Source organism: Delphinapterus leucas, chromosome 2 (genome assembly GCF_059928025.1).
Source record: "Delphinapterus leucas isolate spDelLeu-1000000601 "Yukka" chromosome 2, BTC_Dleu_Yukka2, whole genome shotgun sequence".
In the NCBI taxonomy this organism is placed as follows: domain Eukaryota; kingdom Metazoa; phylum Chordata; class Mammalia; order Artiodactyla; family Monodontidae; genus Delphinapterus; species Delphinapterus leucas.
The window spans coordinates 155493263-155508712 of NC_143130.1; the positions used below are offsets into that span (position 1 = coordinate 155493263).

The 15450-nt window shown below is 47.6% G+C and overlaps 1 pseudogene; it reads right to left on the reverse strand.

Annotated features, from left to right (window-relative positions):
* Positions 1-1460: 1460 nt before the first annotated feature.
* On the reverse strand, positions 1461-2404 carry LOC111175911 (ubiquitin-conjugating enzyme E2 S pseudogene; annotated as a pseudogene).
* Between the last annotated feature and the right edge of the window lie 13046 nt (positions 2405-15450).

A 15450-nucleotide genomic window follows, 5' to 3' on the forward strand; every position in this document is an offset into this window, starting at 1 on the left:
ATTCTCATCTCTAAATCTCTGCAGTTCTCCTATGGGTCCGTGTCCAGTGGGCGTTCCATGCCTGGAATGTCTCATGATCCTTGGGACCCAGTGTGTACCACGTTGCAGGTGCAGCCCCAGGTGAGATCGGGGGTTCTCAGCTCCTCGGGTCCTGGTCCTCGGGTTGGATGATGGCCACTTCTTGCAGGAAATAAGGAAGTGCTATATCTTCCCAGGGGAGTAGGGGTGGGCTGCTCCCTGCACCACTTCCCCAATCTCAGCTCTTTGAAATGAATGAGAAGAGAAGGCCAAGGGGCCAGGAGAGGCCCCAAACAGGTTCCCCGCTCAGACACCTGCGAGGGTGGGCTGAGGAGAAGCTGCATGCGTTGATGTGTTTGTTTGAAAAAAGGACACCAGATTAGAAAGACGGTAGCACTGAGGTTCCCCATTGGGGCCTGAGGCCAAGGGGCAAGGAGAGGCCAGCACTGGGTGGAGGGCAGCAGTGAAGACCTCCGGAAGCCGGTCAGGGAGGCTCAGGGCTCCCTGTGAGTGTACGCGAAGACTCTGTGGGTCCTGGGCTTCCACGTGCGTTCTGCAGGTCTCTATACATGAGCGTGCTTTCTCATCAGTGAATTTCTTAGTTGACATGGAGTGAAGCGTGTTTGCAAATGTGGGGAAAGTATCTGATTCTCTCGTGGAATCTTGGCTTAGAAGCGGGGTGGAGCCCCAGGGCTAAGGGAGGAGGGGGAACCCCACCCCCACGGAACCGGGAGCCTCCCACACTAGGGCAAAACAGAGACGGTTCATCTCCGCAGAGAACGCCAAGTAGAGATCAAAACCAAGTAGGCTCAGGATGAAGCTATAGGCCAAACTTCCTCGGAGGTATGGGATTTCGGGGGTGGAGGAGTCAATTCCTGGAAGAGCCCCCTGAAGCTACTTTCACACAGGAGAGCATTCTGAGAACTGCAGTATCAGGGTGGCTAGAGCCACATCCAGCCCACTCAAGGTTTGTCTCCTCACCAAGAAAGGCTTCCCGGGTCTCTCATTCATTGGTTTAGCCATTCACTTATTCTGTCCACAATTCCTTTGCGGGGCCGTGCACATAATAAATAGTTCACTCTAAGTCATATCTCTCGATTCCTCTGGTGCTCAATTCTAAATTCACTGCCTCCCTTCTTTTGCTGGGGGTCTCTGATCCAGCTTGCTCTGCTGCTTGTCGAACTACATCCCGGAGGCACAAGGGCAGCACGGAGCTAGCTAGAGTCAGCCCCTTTGCCTTGCTTCAAAGTCATGGATGCCACCCAGTCCTGGCTACTAAAGTATCATTGAACAAGAGGTCCATTTCTGCCATTTTGGCTCAGGGTCCCAGAATTTCTGCTACACTATTAGGATCTCCTCAAGGGTCTGAAGTTGACCCAAAGTTGTTGAGAGCCTTCATTCATCTAACCCCTACTTTTTAAGTGCTTCCTGAATACCAAGTAGTTCACCAGGCATACCTCAGGGACACTGGGGGTTCAGTTCCGGACAACCACGATAAAGCAAACATAGCAATAAAGTGAGTCAGATGGCTTTTTCGGTGTCCCGGTGCATATAAAATTATGTCTACGCTATACTGTAGTTCTAGTAAGCGTGCAATAGCATTATGTCTAAAAAACTATGTGCATACCTTAATTTTATTTTTTTTGCTGCTTTTCCAACTTTATTTAGAAAAACAAATCCAGGTCCCAGTGCCCCAGTGCCCTCCTCCAGCCCAGCCATAATTTAAATAACTTAGAGACAGAGGTGGGGTCAGGTGGGGAGTGGGTGGGAGAGGGAGGGAGGAGAGCCCAATACAGCCGCTGCAGTGCCCGCTTCTTGTCCATCTTTTTCTTGCCTGCCGGCTTCTTATCATGCTCACCAGGGTGCTTCTTGGCCATGGGCCCCTCGGCCCCTCCCGGGTGCCCAGGAGCCATGGCGTCGGCGGTGGAGGCCGCAGCCCCGCTGGCCTGGCCGGGGACCGCCGGGCCCGCCTGCGCGCCGGGGATCTCTGTGAGCAGGCGCGCGCGCCGCCCGCCTCCTCCTTGAGGGCAGACGCGGGGTTAGGGTGGATCAGCAGGCACCTGATGGTCAGCAGCACGTGTCAGATGCCCGGCTCAGCTGTCCAGCCCGTCTTGAGCACGTTGACGCAGATCTCACCGTTGGCGCCCACATTTGGGTGGAAGACCTTGGTCAGGAAGTAGCCCTTGTGTGGGGAGGCAGGGAAGTCCTTCCCCAGCAGGAGTTTCATGCGGAATAGGTCTGCGGGCGTATGGGGTCCCTCAGGGCCCTCGATGGTGACCTGCAGGTCAGTGAGGCCCTCCTCGTTGGGAGAGACCTTGATGGCATCAGGTGGCTCAGCTGTCAGTGTCGTTGCCTCCTTGTACACCAGGCGGATGACGTGGGCGGGGCAGGTTCACGACTGCTGCCGGCCAGGGGCGGGTCCCACTGGCCCCCTTCCTGCGCCCTCCGGCCGCCGGCCGGGGTGGGGGCGGGGGGTGCGCCCAACCGCTGCCGCTGTGGCCCTAGCGGGGCCCCGGTGGCCCTGCTCTGCTCCCCGCTCCCTCCGAGGCCCGCAGTGACCCTTGCCGTCTGCAGCTCCTCCCACCCCCCGCCCACTGGTGCCCGGCCCGCACTAAGGTACATACCTTAATTTAAAAATACTTTATTGCTAAAATATGCTAGCCATCCTCCGAGCCTTCAGCAAGTCGTAATTTTTTTTGCAGTAGTAACATCAGTGATCACTGATCCCAGATATAATATAATAATGATGAAACAGTTTGAAATATTGTGATAATCACCAAAATGTGACACAAAGACATGAAATGAGCAAATACTGTTGGAAAAAAATGGTGCCTATAGAGTTGCTCAATACAGGGTTGCCACAAACCTTCAATTTGTTTAAAAAACAAAAACCATAGTACCTGCATACAAAGCGCAATAAAGCGAGGTATGCCTATACATGTAGCTTTTCCTGCTGGGACTTAAGCACCAGAAAATCCACAAGAATGGCTGTATTTCTGAGATACACACATGGGCAAGGTCTTCAAAATAAAAACAGAACCATGGCACCAAGGTCAGGCTAGGTTTGAATTTTCGTAAGCTCTCCTGGGGAAATAGATGGAGGAACCAGGATGGAAAGCCAAAAAACCCATAGGCAACCTCTACAACAAAATTGGTAAGGAGAAATCCCATGAACACCCAGATATGAGCGGGCGAGGACGAGCACCCAGTAGCATTAGGCCTGTGTAGTATCAGCAACTGTACCAGAGGGAGCGCAGAAAAGACCAAGTTGCTTCTGATGGCTGGAGCAGCTAGAGACCCTTCAAACCACCAGCAGGTGCTGGCCTGAAAGCGTGACAGGCCAACGTGAAGGAGCAGTGATGCTGGGAGGGGTCTCAGCAGGCCTTGAATATCAGGGGAGGGTGCCCTGGAGCAGTCTAGACCTCACAACTGTTGAAACTCACAAATGAGAGTTCCTTTTCAGGATGGAACCGCACACAGAGGAGGGACTACTGGTTGGAGTCTTCAAACTGAGGAGGACTGTGACAGCTGGGGCAAAAGAGAGATAAAGTCTAGAATTCTGCGTGGCTCAAGATGGAAGCCACTATCCATATATGGCTTTTGACATTTAAGCTAACTAAAATTAAATATTTAGTTCTTTTGTTGCATTTGTCATGTTTCAAATTCTTTTATTTATTTTTAATTAATTTTTTAAAATTTTTATCCAGTTTTTAAAGGTTACTTTCTACTTATAGTTATTCTAAAATGTTGGCTATGTTGTACCCTACATTCTTGAGGCTGTCTTACAGCCAATAGTTTGTACCAACCCCTCCTCCACCCTATATTGCCCTTCCCCCACCACTAGTTTGTTCTCTATATCTGTGAGTCTGCTTCTTTGTTATATTCACTAGTTTGTTCTATTTTTAGATTCCACATATAAGTGATACCATACAGTATTTGTCTTTTCCTGTCTGACTTATTTCACTTAGCATAATGCCCTCAAGTCTATCCACATTCCTGCAAATGGCATAATTTTTTTCTTTTTTATGGCTGAGTAGTATTCCATTGGGCATATATAGATCAACCACGTCTTTTTTATCCATTCATCTGTTGATGGACACAGGTTGTTTCCATATCTTGGTAACTGTAAATAATGCAGCTACGAACGTTGGGGTGCATGTGTCTGTTTGAATTCATGGTTTTGGTTTTGGTTTTGGTTTGGATATATACCCAGGAGTGGAGTTACAGGGTCGTATGGTAGTTCCATTTTTAGTTTTTTGAGAAACCTCCACACTGTTTTCCACAGTGACTGCACCAATTTCCATTCCTACCAACCATGTGCAAGGGTTCCATCATGTTCCTAATTCTTACAGCCACCTGTGGCTGGTGGCTTCCATTTTATGGTTACTGTATAGGACAATGCAGACATAGAACATTTCCATCATCATAGAGAGTTCTACTGGACAGCACTGGAGATAAAAGTCGGGGAGGGAAGCAGAGGCCTCAGAAAGAAAGAAGTCATCTTTTTTTCATTTCAAGAAAACAACCAAAGAGCAAGTTCTTGAGCAGAAAGCTACAAAAGCTATCTTTCCCATATCCCCTTCCTAACAGTTCAGGAACACACAGCTCCCTTAGACAAGGGCAAAGGAAAAGGACTGCAGTCAAATGCCCCCCAAAAGGCCAAGTCACTTATAAGGGAAAGAAAATCAAATTGTCATCAGACTTTCCAACAGCACTACTTTGTGCCAAAAATTTTTTTTAAATAGATCAATATATTAAAGCTATGCCAGGAAAGTAAAAGTGAGTGAAGGATGTTCTATCCAGACAAACTGATAGTCAAGTACAAAGACTGCAGACAGACTTCTGAACATCCAAGAAATCCCCGTGAACCCCTCCTAAGGACTTTACTAAAAATGAACTAAGACAATAAAAATGATTGGAGTAATATTGACTAAGGCTGGAGATGAGCATTAAAAATGTAAATATATTTAATATATAGAAACATATGCTTAATATACAAATGTAATTTTATGTTTATATAAATGTATATAAATACAGTCAAATTATCAAAAAAGAGGGAAGAATGTGAAGAGCATTTGAAAACCATAATAAGATATCTGATTACCTTAAAGGTCTTAATTGGGAGTAAAAAGCCATTGCAAAGGGCTTCCCTGGTGGCGCAGTGGATGAGAGTCCGCCTGCCGATGCAGGGGACACGGGTTCGTGCCCCGGTCCAGGAGGATCCCACATGCCGCAGAGCGGCTGGGCCCGTGAGCCATGGCCGCCGAGCCTGCGCGTCCAGAGCCTGTGCTCCGCAACAGGAGAGGCCACAACAGTGAGAGGCCCGCGTACTGAAAAAAAAAAAAAAAAAAAGCCATTGCAAGGAAAGAATAGTGAGTGGGTCATTCTGCCCTCCCTAATATGTCACCTTGGTGCTGTAACTTCTTCTTTGATGTTCAGTTATCCCAACTGGAAGACGGAGGGAAATAAAACCTTCCTTGCCTAACCTGTAGGGTATGAAAAAGTGGTTGACATTCTATAAACATCAAATTTTATTAACCTACGACCTGGAAAAAAATAATGCATTTAAGAGCTGAAGAGACTGGAGGTTTTAGCCAAAGTGTGTGAGCGGGAGGAGGTGAGGATGCAGCTGAGCTACTCAAGCCTTTTGCTTCTCTCTGGAAGACGCGAGCCCTGGCCACTCACTAGGCTGCTCTGGGTTGCACCAGAAATGCGGAGCCACACCCTAGGGAAGTAAGCCCCCCAGGGACCTTTGAGGAAGCATGCTGCTCTGGAAGGACACAAAACAAGGCAAGCGGGGGGACAAGGATGGGTGCAAGAGAAAGCCTAAGTCAGAAGATTAGAGACCCAGCTGGCAGGCTTCACTCCTGAGACTGGAAAATCTTGGCTGGAAGGAGAAAATCAAATAGGGGGTAGTCATTTGTTGGGGGCATACATAGGAGTCACAAGGTTAAGTAGTCCCCACAGACACAGAGGAGGCAACTCTAGCTTTGTGCTGGTTTCAAAGACACACCCCTCCTCCTTCCCTAGCAGGTGGGGACAGATGACCCTCATATGCACCAGCAGAGTCACATCCGCCAAATGCACACCCAAGACATCCAGAGAAATTTGAACTCTGGGTCCCAACCCTCAGGGACCTAGTGATTCTGGGAGCCTCTGAGGCTGAGCTGGTCCCTGACACTTGGTCAAATAAAGTTTGCCCATGGTCCCGTCACTGCTGCTGTGTCCCTGACTCCCTCTCCAAGGAACCCTGCTCTCCATTTGTCAATTTTAAGTGATAATTTCTATTCAATCTGATACATATTATAAGAATATAAACAAATGCCTCTCCCCCTATCGGCACCATAATCACTTTCTTTTATAGCTATCATTTATTACAGGACGACAGATGGCCAGTTCACAGAATTCCAAAGAGGCAACCGGCCGGCCAGTCACCTGGGAACACAGGCACATTTACATTTCTCCAAAACAGATGGGAAAGGGTGGGGGGAAGGAGGCAGATTCCTGTCAAAACTTTGGCGCTTTCCAAAATGTGTTTCTTTTGCTTCTCCCTCTTTCCCTCTGCCTTTCTCGCAGATGGTACATATATCCTCTCGCCCCTTGCAAACCTCCTCACACACCCCATTCAGTCTTTTCCCATCAGCAGCAACTGAAACCACCAATATGGTGGCCTTGAGGGGCTGGAGACAGGGTGGGCTCTTGGCAGACCACTTTCTGGGGACTTCCAGGGCCTGCAGTGCAGTATTCCAGCATTCCTTCCTGGCTTGTTATTTGGGATTGAGGCTGAGGTCAGAGGCCAGAGGAGGGTGAGAAGTGGGTCTGCTTCACAGAGGGCAGATGCTGGAGGCTGCCTTCTTCACAAACTACAGAGCAGTGGTTCTTGGCCCTGACAGCACATAAAATCACCTGGAGAGCTTCTAAAAAACATGAAAGCCAGAGCCCCACCCAGAATGATTAAATCAGAAAGCCTGGAGTAGGGGCTTGGCAAGGTGTGCAGGTATGGCTGAGAACCCAGTGCTGCAGAGGCAAAGACAAAACAGGAGGTAAGAAGCCATAGAGAAGAGAGACAGCTGTGCGCCAGGCGTTGAAAGAGCTGCAAATTTGGAACTTGGTGAAAGGAAGGTCCCTGCTCCTGACCCAGTGGGATGAATGTAAATAAACTGCTCACTGCAGCAGAGAAGGGGAAGAGCTGTGAAGGAGGTGCGTTCAGCATGAGATGGGAGAGAACCCACTGGTGGGAGCCTCGGGGCATCTTCCTACAAGAAGCAAATAGAGGAAATAAGAGAATATCTGTATGCCCCCGACGGAGGGAATGATTTCTTAAGACACAGGAGTAAAAATCATAAAGGAAATGATTGTTAGATTTGCCTACATTAAAATCAAGATCTTTTGTTCACCGAAAGATACCATAATGAGAATGAAAAGACAAGCCACCATATGACCCAGCAATCCCACCACTGGGCATATACCCTGAGAAAACCATAATTCAAAAAGAATCATGTACCAAAATGTTCATTGCAGCTCTATTTACAATAGTCCGGAGATGGAAACAACCTAAGTGCCCATCATCGGATGAATGGATAAAGAAGATGTGGCACATATATACAATGGAATATTACTCAGCCATAAAAAGATACGAAATTGAGCTATTTGTAATGAGGTGGATAGACTAGAGTCTGTCATACAGAGTGAAGTAAGTCAGAAAGAGAAAGACAAATACCGTATGCTAACACATATATATGGAATTTAAGAAAAGAAAATGTCATGAAGAACCTAGGGGTAAGACAGGAATAAAGACACAGACCTACTAGAGAATGGACTTGAGGATATGGGGAGGGGGAAGGGTGAGCTGTGACAAAGCAAGAGAGTGGCATGGACATATATACACTACCAAACGTAAGGTAGATAGCTAGTGGGAAGCAGCCACGTAGCACAGGGAGATCAGCTAGGTGCTTTGTGACCACCTAGAGGGGTGGGATAGGGAGGGTGTGAGGGAGGGAGATGCAAGAGGGAAGAGATATGGGAACATATGTATATGTATAACTGATTCACTTTGTTATAAAGCAGAAATTAACACACCATTGTAAAGCAATTATACCCCAATAAAGATGTTAAAAAAAAAAAAAGAAAAGCCACCAACTAGAAGATATTTGTGACACAGGTCACTAATAGAGGATTAATATCTAGGATACATAAAGAAGGCATAGGACTCAATAGGAAACAACAACCCAAGAAATAATCTGGCAAAGGATATGAAAAGGAAACACACATTAAAGGAAAGAATAAATGTTCTATAAGCACAAGAGAAAAAAATCATTCATAATCCACAAAATGCAAATTACAACCATAACAAGATACCATTTTACACTCATTAAATTGGCCAAAACTTAAGTCTGACAACAAGTGTTATGAGGATGTTGATGGTACTGGGTGTGTAAATTGGTACAACCACTTTGGAAAAGCCATTCAGTGATATTTACTAAGGCTGAACTCTACCATCCAGCATTCAACTCTCAGTACATCTGGTAAAGAAACTTACACATGCGCCCCAGAGATGCACATAATGAGAATCTTCACAGCAACATTGACCATAATAGCAAAAACTGGAAACAATCCAAATGTTCATTGACAGAAACATGGGTAAATAAATGTTGGCATAATCATAAAATGGAAAACCACACAACTGTGAAACTAAACAACAGCCATACATCAACATGGTTGAAATTCAAAAGCATAATGTTGACTGAAAACTGCAAATTGCAGAATACATAGAATATAGTTCTATTGGTATAAAGCTCAAAAACATGCCAACTAAATAATATATTGTTCAGGGATGCTTACACATGTGGTAAAATTGTAAATAAAGGCAAGGAATGATTAACACAAACTTCCACGAGATGCGTGCTATGGACTGAATGTTGGTTTCCCCTCAAAATCCCTGTGTTGAAATTCTAACCTGAAAAGTGATGGGGGCTTTCAGAAGATGTTTAGGTCATGAGGGCAGAGCCCTTGTGAATGGGATTAGTGTCCTTATAAAAGGGAGCCCAGAGAAATGCCTTGCTCCTTCCACCATGTGAGGACACGTGAAAAGATAGCTGTCTACACACCAGGAAACAGGTCCTCATCAGACACCGAATCTGCCAGCACCTTGATCTTGGACTTCCCAGCCTTCAGAATGGTGAGAAACAAATTTCTGTTATTTATAAGTCACCCAGTGTGTGGCATTTTGTTACAGCAGCCAGAATGGACTAAGAGTGGGAGTGCTGGGCTTCCCTGGTGGCGCAGTGGTTGAGAGTCCGCCTGCCGATGCAGGGGACACGGGTTCGTGCCCCTGACCGGGAAGATCCCACATGCCGCGGAGCGGCTGGGCCCGTGGGCCGTGGCCGCTGGGCCTGCGCGTCCAGAGCCTGTGCTCCGCAACGGGAGAGGCCACAACAGTGAGAGGCCCGCGTACCGCAAAAAAAAAAAAAAAAAAAAAAGAAATAGAATAACTGTTATCTTTGAAACCCCCACGTGTGTATGAAATTCCCAATGCCATCTGAGCACTCCCACTCTTTTTTTTTTTTTTTTTTTCTTTGCGGTACGCGGGCCTCTCACTGTTGTGGCCTCTCCCGTTGCGGAGCACAGGCTCCAGACATGCAGGCCCAGTAGCTATGGCTCACGGGCCCAGCCGCTCCGCGGCATGTGGGATCTTCCCGGACAGGGGCACGAACCCGTGTCCCCTGCATCGGCAGGCGGACTCTCAACCACTGCGCCACCAGGGAAGCCCCAGTTATTCTATTTCTTAAGGTGGGTACATGGGTGTTCATTTTATCATTATTACTTTATACATACGATATATTTCATTTAAAAAATTTGTAATGAAAACAAAAGGAAAATCACATGCAAAACCTCATATTACAGTTGCCCCTCGGTATCCACAGGTGATTGGTTCCAGGACCCCTGTGGATACCAAACCCTAGAATGCTTATATAAAATGGAGAAGAACTGCTGGTTCTCCGTGGTGCCCCACATCTGCAACTATATAAATGTTATTCCTTGTCCCAAAGTTTATCTAAGAAAGTGGCCCAGTGTGACCATTTTTTTCCCATAGGAAACATCCACCCCTTAGCTTACTGAAATAGCTTAATGGACCCATATCAAACACTGGGTGGACATTGTGGCCAATTTCCAGCTGAGAGACAGGGGTCTGGGGTTTGGAAATGGCCCATGATCTGCAGGCCTCTTTAGACCCTCCCTGCATCAGTCAGTCAATAAGCAGCCACCCTCTGAAAACCCCTGGACTAGTTGCCCAGGGAAAGTTGATGGTCAAACCCCACCCCCGTGCATATTATCATCTAATCATGAGGCAGATCAAGTGACCAGTCAAAATAGCCATTAAAGTAAACACCAAGGAGTGACAAACATCGCGCTCTGCTTATGTGTGGGAGTGGGGATGGGGGTGGAGGTGGAGATGTGTACCTGCGCTGATGGTCTGGAAGTTGGAAAAAGTCCCAGGATGATGACTACAGGCACTATAGACAATATTCGTACTTCTCTGGGCCTCAATTTCCTCATGTGTCAAGTGAACAGAGTGGGCAATGGCTACCATTAATGTCCCTTTAGACATTTTGATCCTACATATTTGGGGCTAAATACCCCAATAGATATTTAGCAAATCATTTGTTTACACCTAGGCTAGGAGTTCGATTCTCAACCTAATTGCATACCTATTTGCATGACTTTGAATGCACAGAAATGTAAGGAGAAAGTCAACATGCCTCCATGTTTTCATCAGAGGTGGATATTGACCAAGACTAGAACCTGACCTTGACGCCAGCATCTGGGCAAAGAAGAGATTATTGACGGTGGCAGAGTTTGAGGGGATGTGGAGGGATGAAATTCTCAAGAGAGGTCTGTGAAGTACCACAGATGTAGGAAATCTGTAGGGAAAGTGGGGTGTAGGTCTCCTTGCTGCCATTAGGGTATGAAGAAGGTTTGCCAAGGCAGGGATGGTGCAGTGTTTAGTAAACAGGAACCTCCCTGACGGTGGCGGGGGGTCTCTCACGTTCCTGGACAGGCCTTTGATTCCAGGAGTGTTTGTTGATCCACTAGTCACCAAAGGAGTATTTCTGAGAGAGGGGGCTGAGTCTTGAGGAAGAGGATTCCTTCTGTCGTGGACAGGATAGAGCTGAATAGGGAAGGATGGAAGCATGGAAGTTGCAACAGGGGCCAGCAGGGGCAGCTGGCGTGGCGGGGATGGGGGAAGGGGGCCGATTTGAGAGCCACACAAAGAGGACCCCTCCGGGATAGAACCTGTGTATGTTCACCCCATACACACGGCCCGGAGCCTGGCAGGTGGCCTGTGCTCGACAAATAGATACTGAAGGAGTGAGATCCTGATAATAGCTAACGTATACTGAGAGTTTACTCTTTGACCCTGGGCTGCGCGCTTTGCACACATCACCCTGGCAACGGCCTGAGAGTTCAGTGCTGTTCTTACGACCATTTCACAGAGGAGGCTATTGAAGCACACAGTGTGGTTACAGGTGGAGCCGGCTGTGACCTTTTGTCTGATTTCAGAACCTGTGGTCCCTCAACCCCGCTGTTCTTGTTGGGATCTCCTGAGAAGATATTCTAATTACCTTTTTTTTTTTTTTTTTTTAACTTTTGGCTGTGTTGGGTCTTTGTTGCTGTGCGCGGGCTTTCTCTAGTTGTGGGATCGGGGGCTATTCTTTGTTGCGGTGCGTGGGCTTCTCATTGTGGTGGCTTCTCTTGTTGCGGAGCACGGGCTCTAGGCACATGGGCTTCAGTAGTTGTGGTACGTGGGCTCAGTAGTTGTGGCTCGCGGGCTCTAGAGCGCAGGCTCAGAAGCTCTGGCGCACGGGCTTAGTTGCTCCGCAGCATGTGGGATCTTCCCGGACCAGGGCTTGAACCCGTGTCCCCTGCATTGGCAGGTGGATTCTTAACCACTGCACAACCCGGGAAGTCCCTCTAATTACCTTTTGACAGACGAAAAGGCTGAGGCACAAGCGGAGTGAGTGGCCTATGGCCATACAGCTACCTAATGACAGAGGGAAGGACTACCCACGAGATGTTCGACTCCTCTTTTCCTGTTGCCCTGGGCTGCTGGGTGGGGGCACACAGAGTGGACTCAGGCATCTGGTCGGCAAGTTTGGAGCTACCTCATCCCAGGTCATTACCCTGATGGCATCTATAGTGAGAGAAGGAAAGGCATGGAACCAGCCCCGCAGCTCCTGCTCTGTGCCCCCGGGTGGGTTAGGCCCTGTACCTCTCATTTAAAACCTCCAGTAGCTTCAGAATTAATGAATTCTCACATCTGTTCACAAAGAAGAACACGGACAGCGAGAGGCTCGCAGCTGGTTTGGGCGCTGGCAGCTCTGCCCGACTTCAGAGTCCACGTCCTCCGCAGCACAGGGCTCCTTCTGCAGGTTCAGACTCAGTGTGGGACACAGGGCTGGGGAGCGGTCAGCCTGCAGACCTCTTTTGTAGACCTGCAGCATCCATTTGTTTTCCTGGTTTCACATGGTGCTCTTAATTTTAGACAAGTGTGACTTGGGGAGGAGGGGAGAGCAGGAGGGAGGCAGAACCTCTGGGTACAAGCATCCCAGTCCAAGGGTGTAGACTTGAGAAAAACCTGGCATTGTGCCCTCTGTGGACCTGGCCCTCCAGACAGTCCCTAGGGGGTTGAAGGTAAGTGATGAAAATTGCTCTGGGTGGGCTTCCTTGGTGGCGCACTGGTTAAGAATCCACCTGCCAATGCAGGGACACGGGTTCAAGCCCTGGTCCGGGAAGATCCTACATGCCGCGGAGCAACTAAGCCTGTGAGCCACAGCTACTGAGCCTGCGTGCCATAACTACTGAAGCCCACGCGCCTAGAGCCGGTGCTCCACAAGAGAAGCCACCACAATGAGAAGCCCATGCAGCACAATGAAGACCCAACACAACCAAAAATAAATAAATAAAATAAATTTATTGAAAAAAAAAAATTGCCCTGGGTGCCACCTGACTCGGGGAACAGAGGCGGGGTAGTAGCACTGCTCTGGGAAAAACTGACTTCTTTGAACACTTTCTTCCAATTTTTCTAAGCCCATTCTCTTCCTCTGGCTGCATCTCTCTCATCCCTCCTGCCGACCTCAGGTTTGTCTTCCTGAACCATTTCATCCTGACCGGGACGTGATGATTGTTAATCTCCACATTGGTAAATTGAGGGGCTTCGAGCCCTGCCAGGCCCTGACATGCTCTGTCCCAGCCCAGGAACAGTGGGCAGGAGCCAGAGGCCTTGATCCAATGTTCACTTTTGTCCTGACTGGCTGTGTGGCCAGGATGAGTTACTCACAGCCCCAAACTCCAGCTTGCTTTTTATAAGATGCACATACAGGCACTCCTCAGAGATGTTGTGGGTTTGATTTCTGACCACCACAATAAAATGAATACTGCAATAAAGTGAGTCACATGAATTTTTTGGTTTCCCTGTAAATATACATAAAAGTTATGTTTACACTATAGTGTAGTCTCTTAAGTGTGCAATAGCATTGCGTCTAAAAAACAATGTACGTACCTTCATTAGAAAACACTTTAATTGGGAGGGTAGCATTGACATATATACACCACCAAATGTAAAATAGCTAGCTAGTGGGAAGCAGCCGTATAGCACAGGGAGATCAGCTCGGTGCTTTGTGACCACTTGGAGGGGTGGGATAGGGAGGGTGGGAGGGAGACGCAAGAAGGAGGGGACATGGGGATATATGTATACGTATAGCTGATTCAGTTTGTTATACAGCAGCAACTAACACAACACTGTAAAGCAATTATACTCTAACAAAGATGTTAAAAAAAAAAAAAGGAAACACTTTATTGCTAAAAAATGCTAACCATCATCTAAGCCTTCAGAGGATCATGGGAGTAGCATCAAAGATCACTGATCCGGGCTTCCCTGGTGGCGCAGTGGTTGAGAGTCCGCCTGCCGATGCAGGGGACGTGGGTTTGTGCCCCAGTCCGGGAAGATCCCACATGCCGCGGAGCAGCTGGGCCCGTGAGCCATGGCCGCTGGGCCTGCGCGTCCGGAGCCTGTGCTCCGCAACGGGAGAGGCCACAACAGTGAGCGGCCTGCGTACCGCAAAAAAAAAAAAAAAAAAGATCATTGATCCCAGATCATCATAACAAATATAATAATAATGAAACCATTTGAAATATTGTGAGACTTACCAAAATGTGACACAGAGACAGGAAGTGAGCAAATGCTGTTGGAAAAATGGTGCCGATAGACTTGCTTGATGAAGGGCTGGCACAAACCTTCAACTTGGAAAGAACACAGTATCTGCAAAGTGCAGTAAAGTGAAGAGCAATAAAAAGAGGTGCGCCTGCTACAATAGCACTTTCCTCTATGAAAGAGTGTGAGGGTGAATGACAGAGAATGGCACCCAGGGCTGGCAGAGTCTGTGTTCTCTAAATGCTGGTTAGTGCTGGTATGAGCCCTTGAACTAAAGGGTGAAACCTAAAGAGTGACTTCTTCCAGAGCTATTTAGACCAAAAGATGGAATCTCTCACCAGAATTTCAGGCATCCGTAAGCAGGCAAGTAAGAGGCAAGGAGAGCTTTTTGGTGACAGTCAATTCACACCGGTTAGCAGCCCTGGCTTGGAGACGGGTAAACTATGCGTAATAACAATGGTTAGCACTTAGAAGCACTTCTGCTATGCTGGCACTGTTCAAGGTCAAGGTTCAGCAAACTTCAGACCTGGGCACATGGGGCCCACCATCTGTTTCTGTAACCTTTAGCGAAACACAGTCACACAGTCACACTTGTGTATTTACATAGAGTCACAGCTGCTCTCCCACTACATTGGCAGAGTTGAGTAGCTGCGCTAGAGATCATCTGGGCTGCAAAGCCTAAAATATGTACTATCTGGCCCTTCCCAGAAACAAAAATATCTTACCCCTCTTCTAAGAATTTGGCACACTTAATTTAATTTAATTCTTATCATATGCCTAGAAATAGGTGATGGTTGTCCCCCTTTAATAGATGAAAAACAGGTCAGAGAGACAAAATAACTAGCAATTCATTTCTGAATGTAGGCAACACAGTGCCAGAATCTGGGATCATAACACCTACAAGGGCTGGGGCTTCTCTCCCTGGTAGAGTCACCGAAGTTTAACAAATAAAAATGTAGGATACCTGTTAAATTTGAATTTCAGATAAACAACAAACACTTTTTTTAAAGTGTAAGTATAGCCCATGAGATATTTGGGATATACTTATATTAAAAAACTATTCGTTCTTTACCTGAAATCCACATTTAACTGGATTTCTATATTTCAGCTGGCAATCCCACTGAGGACCCTTGGAGGAAGGAGAGCTCAGCCAGGCCTGGGAAGAAACCAGTGTCCCTGGGGTCTGTTCCGGGGAAGGTCTCTTCCCACAGCCAGATCTC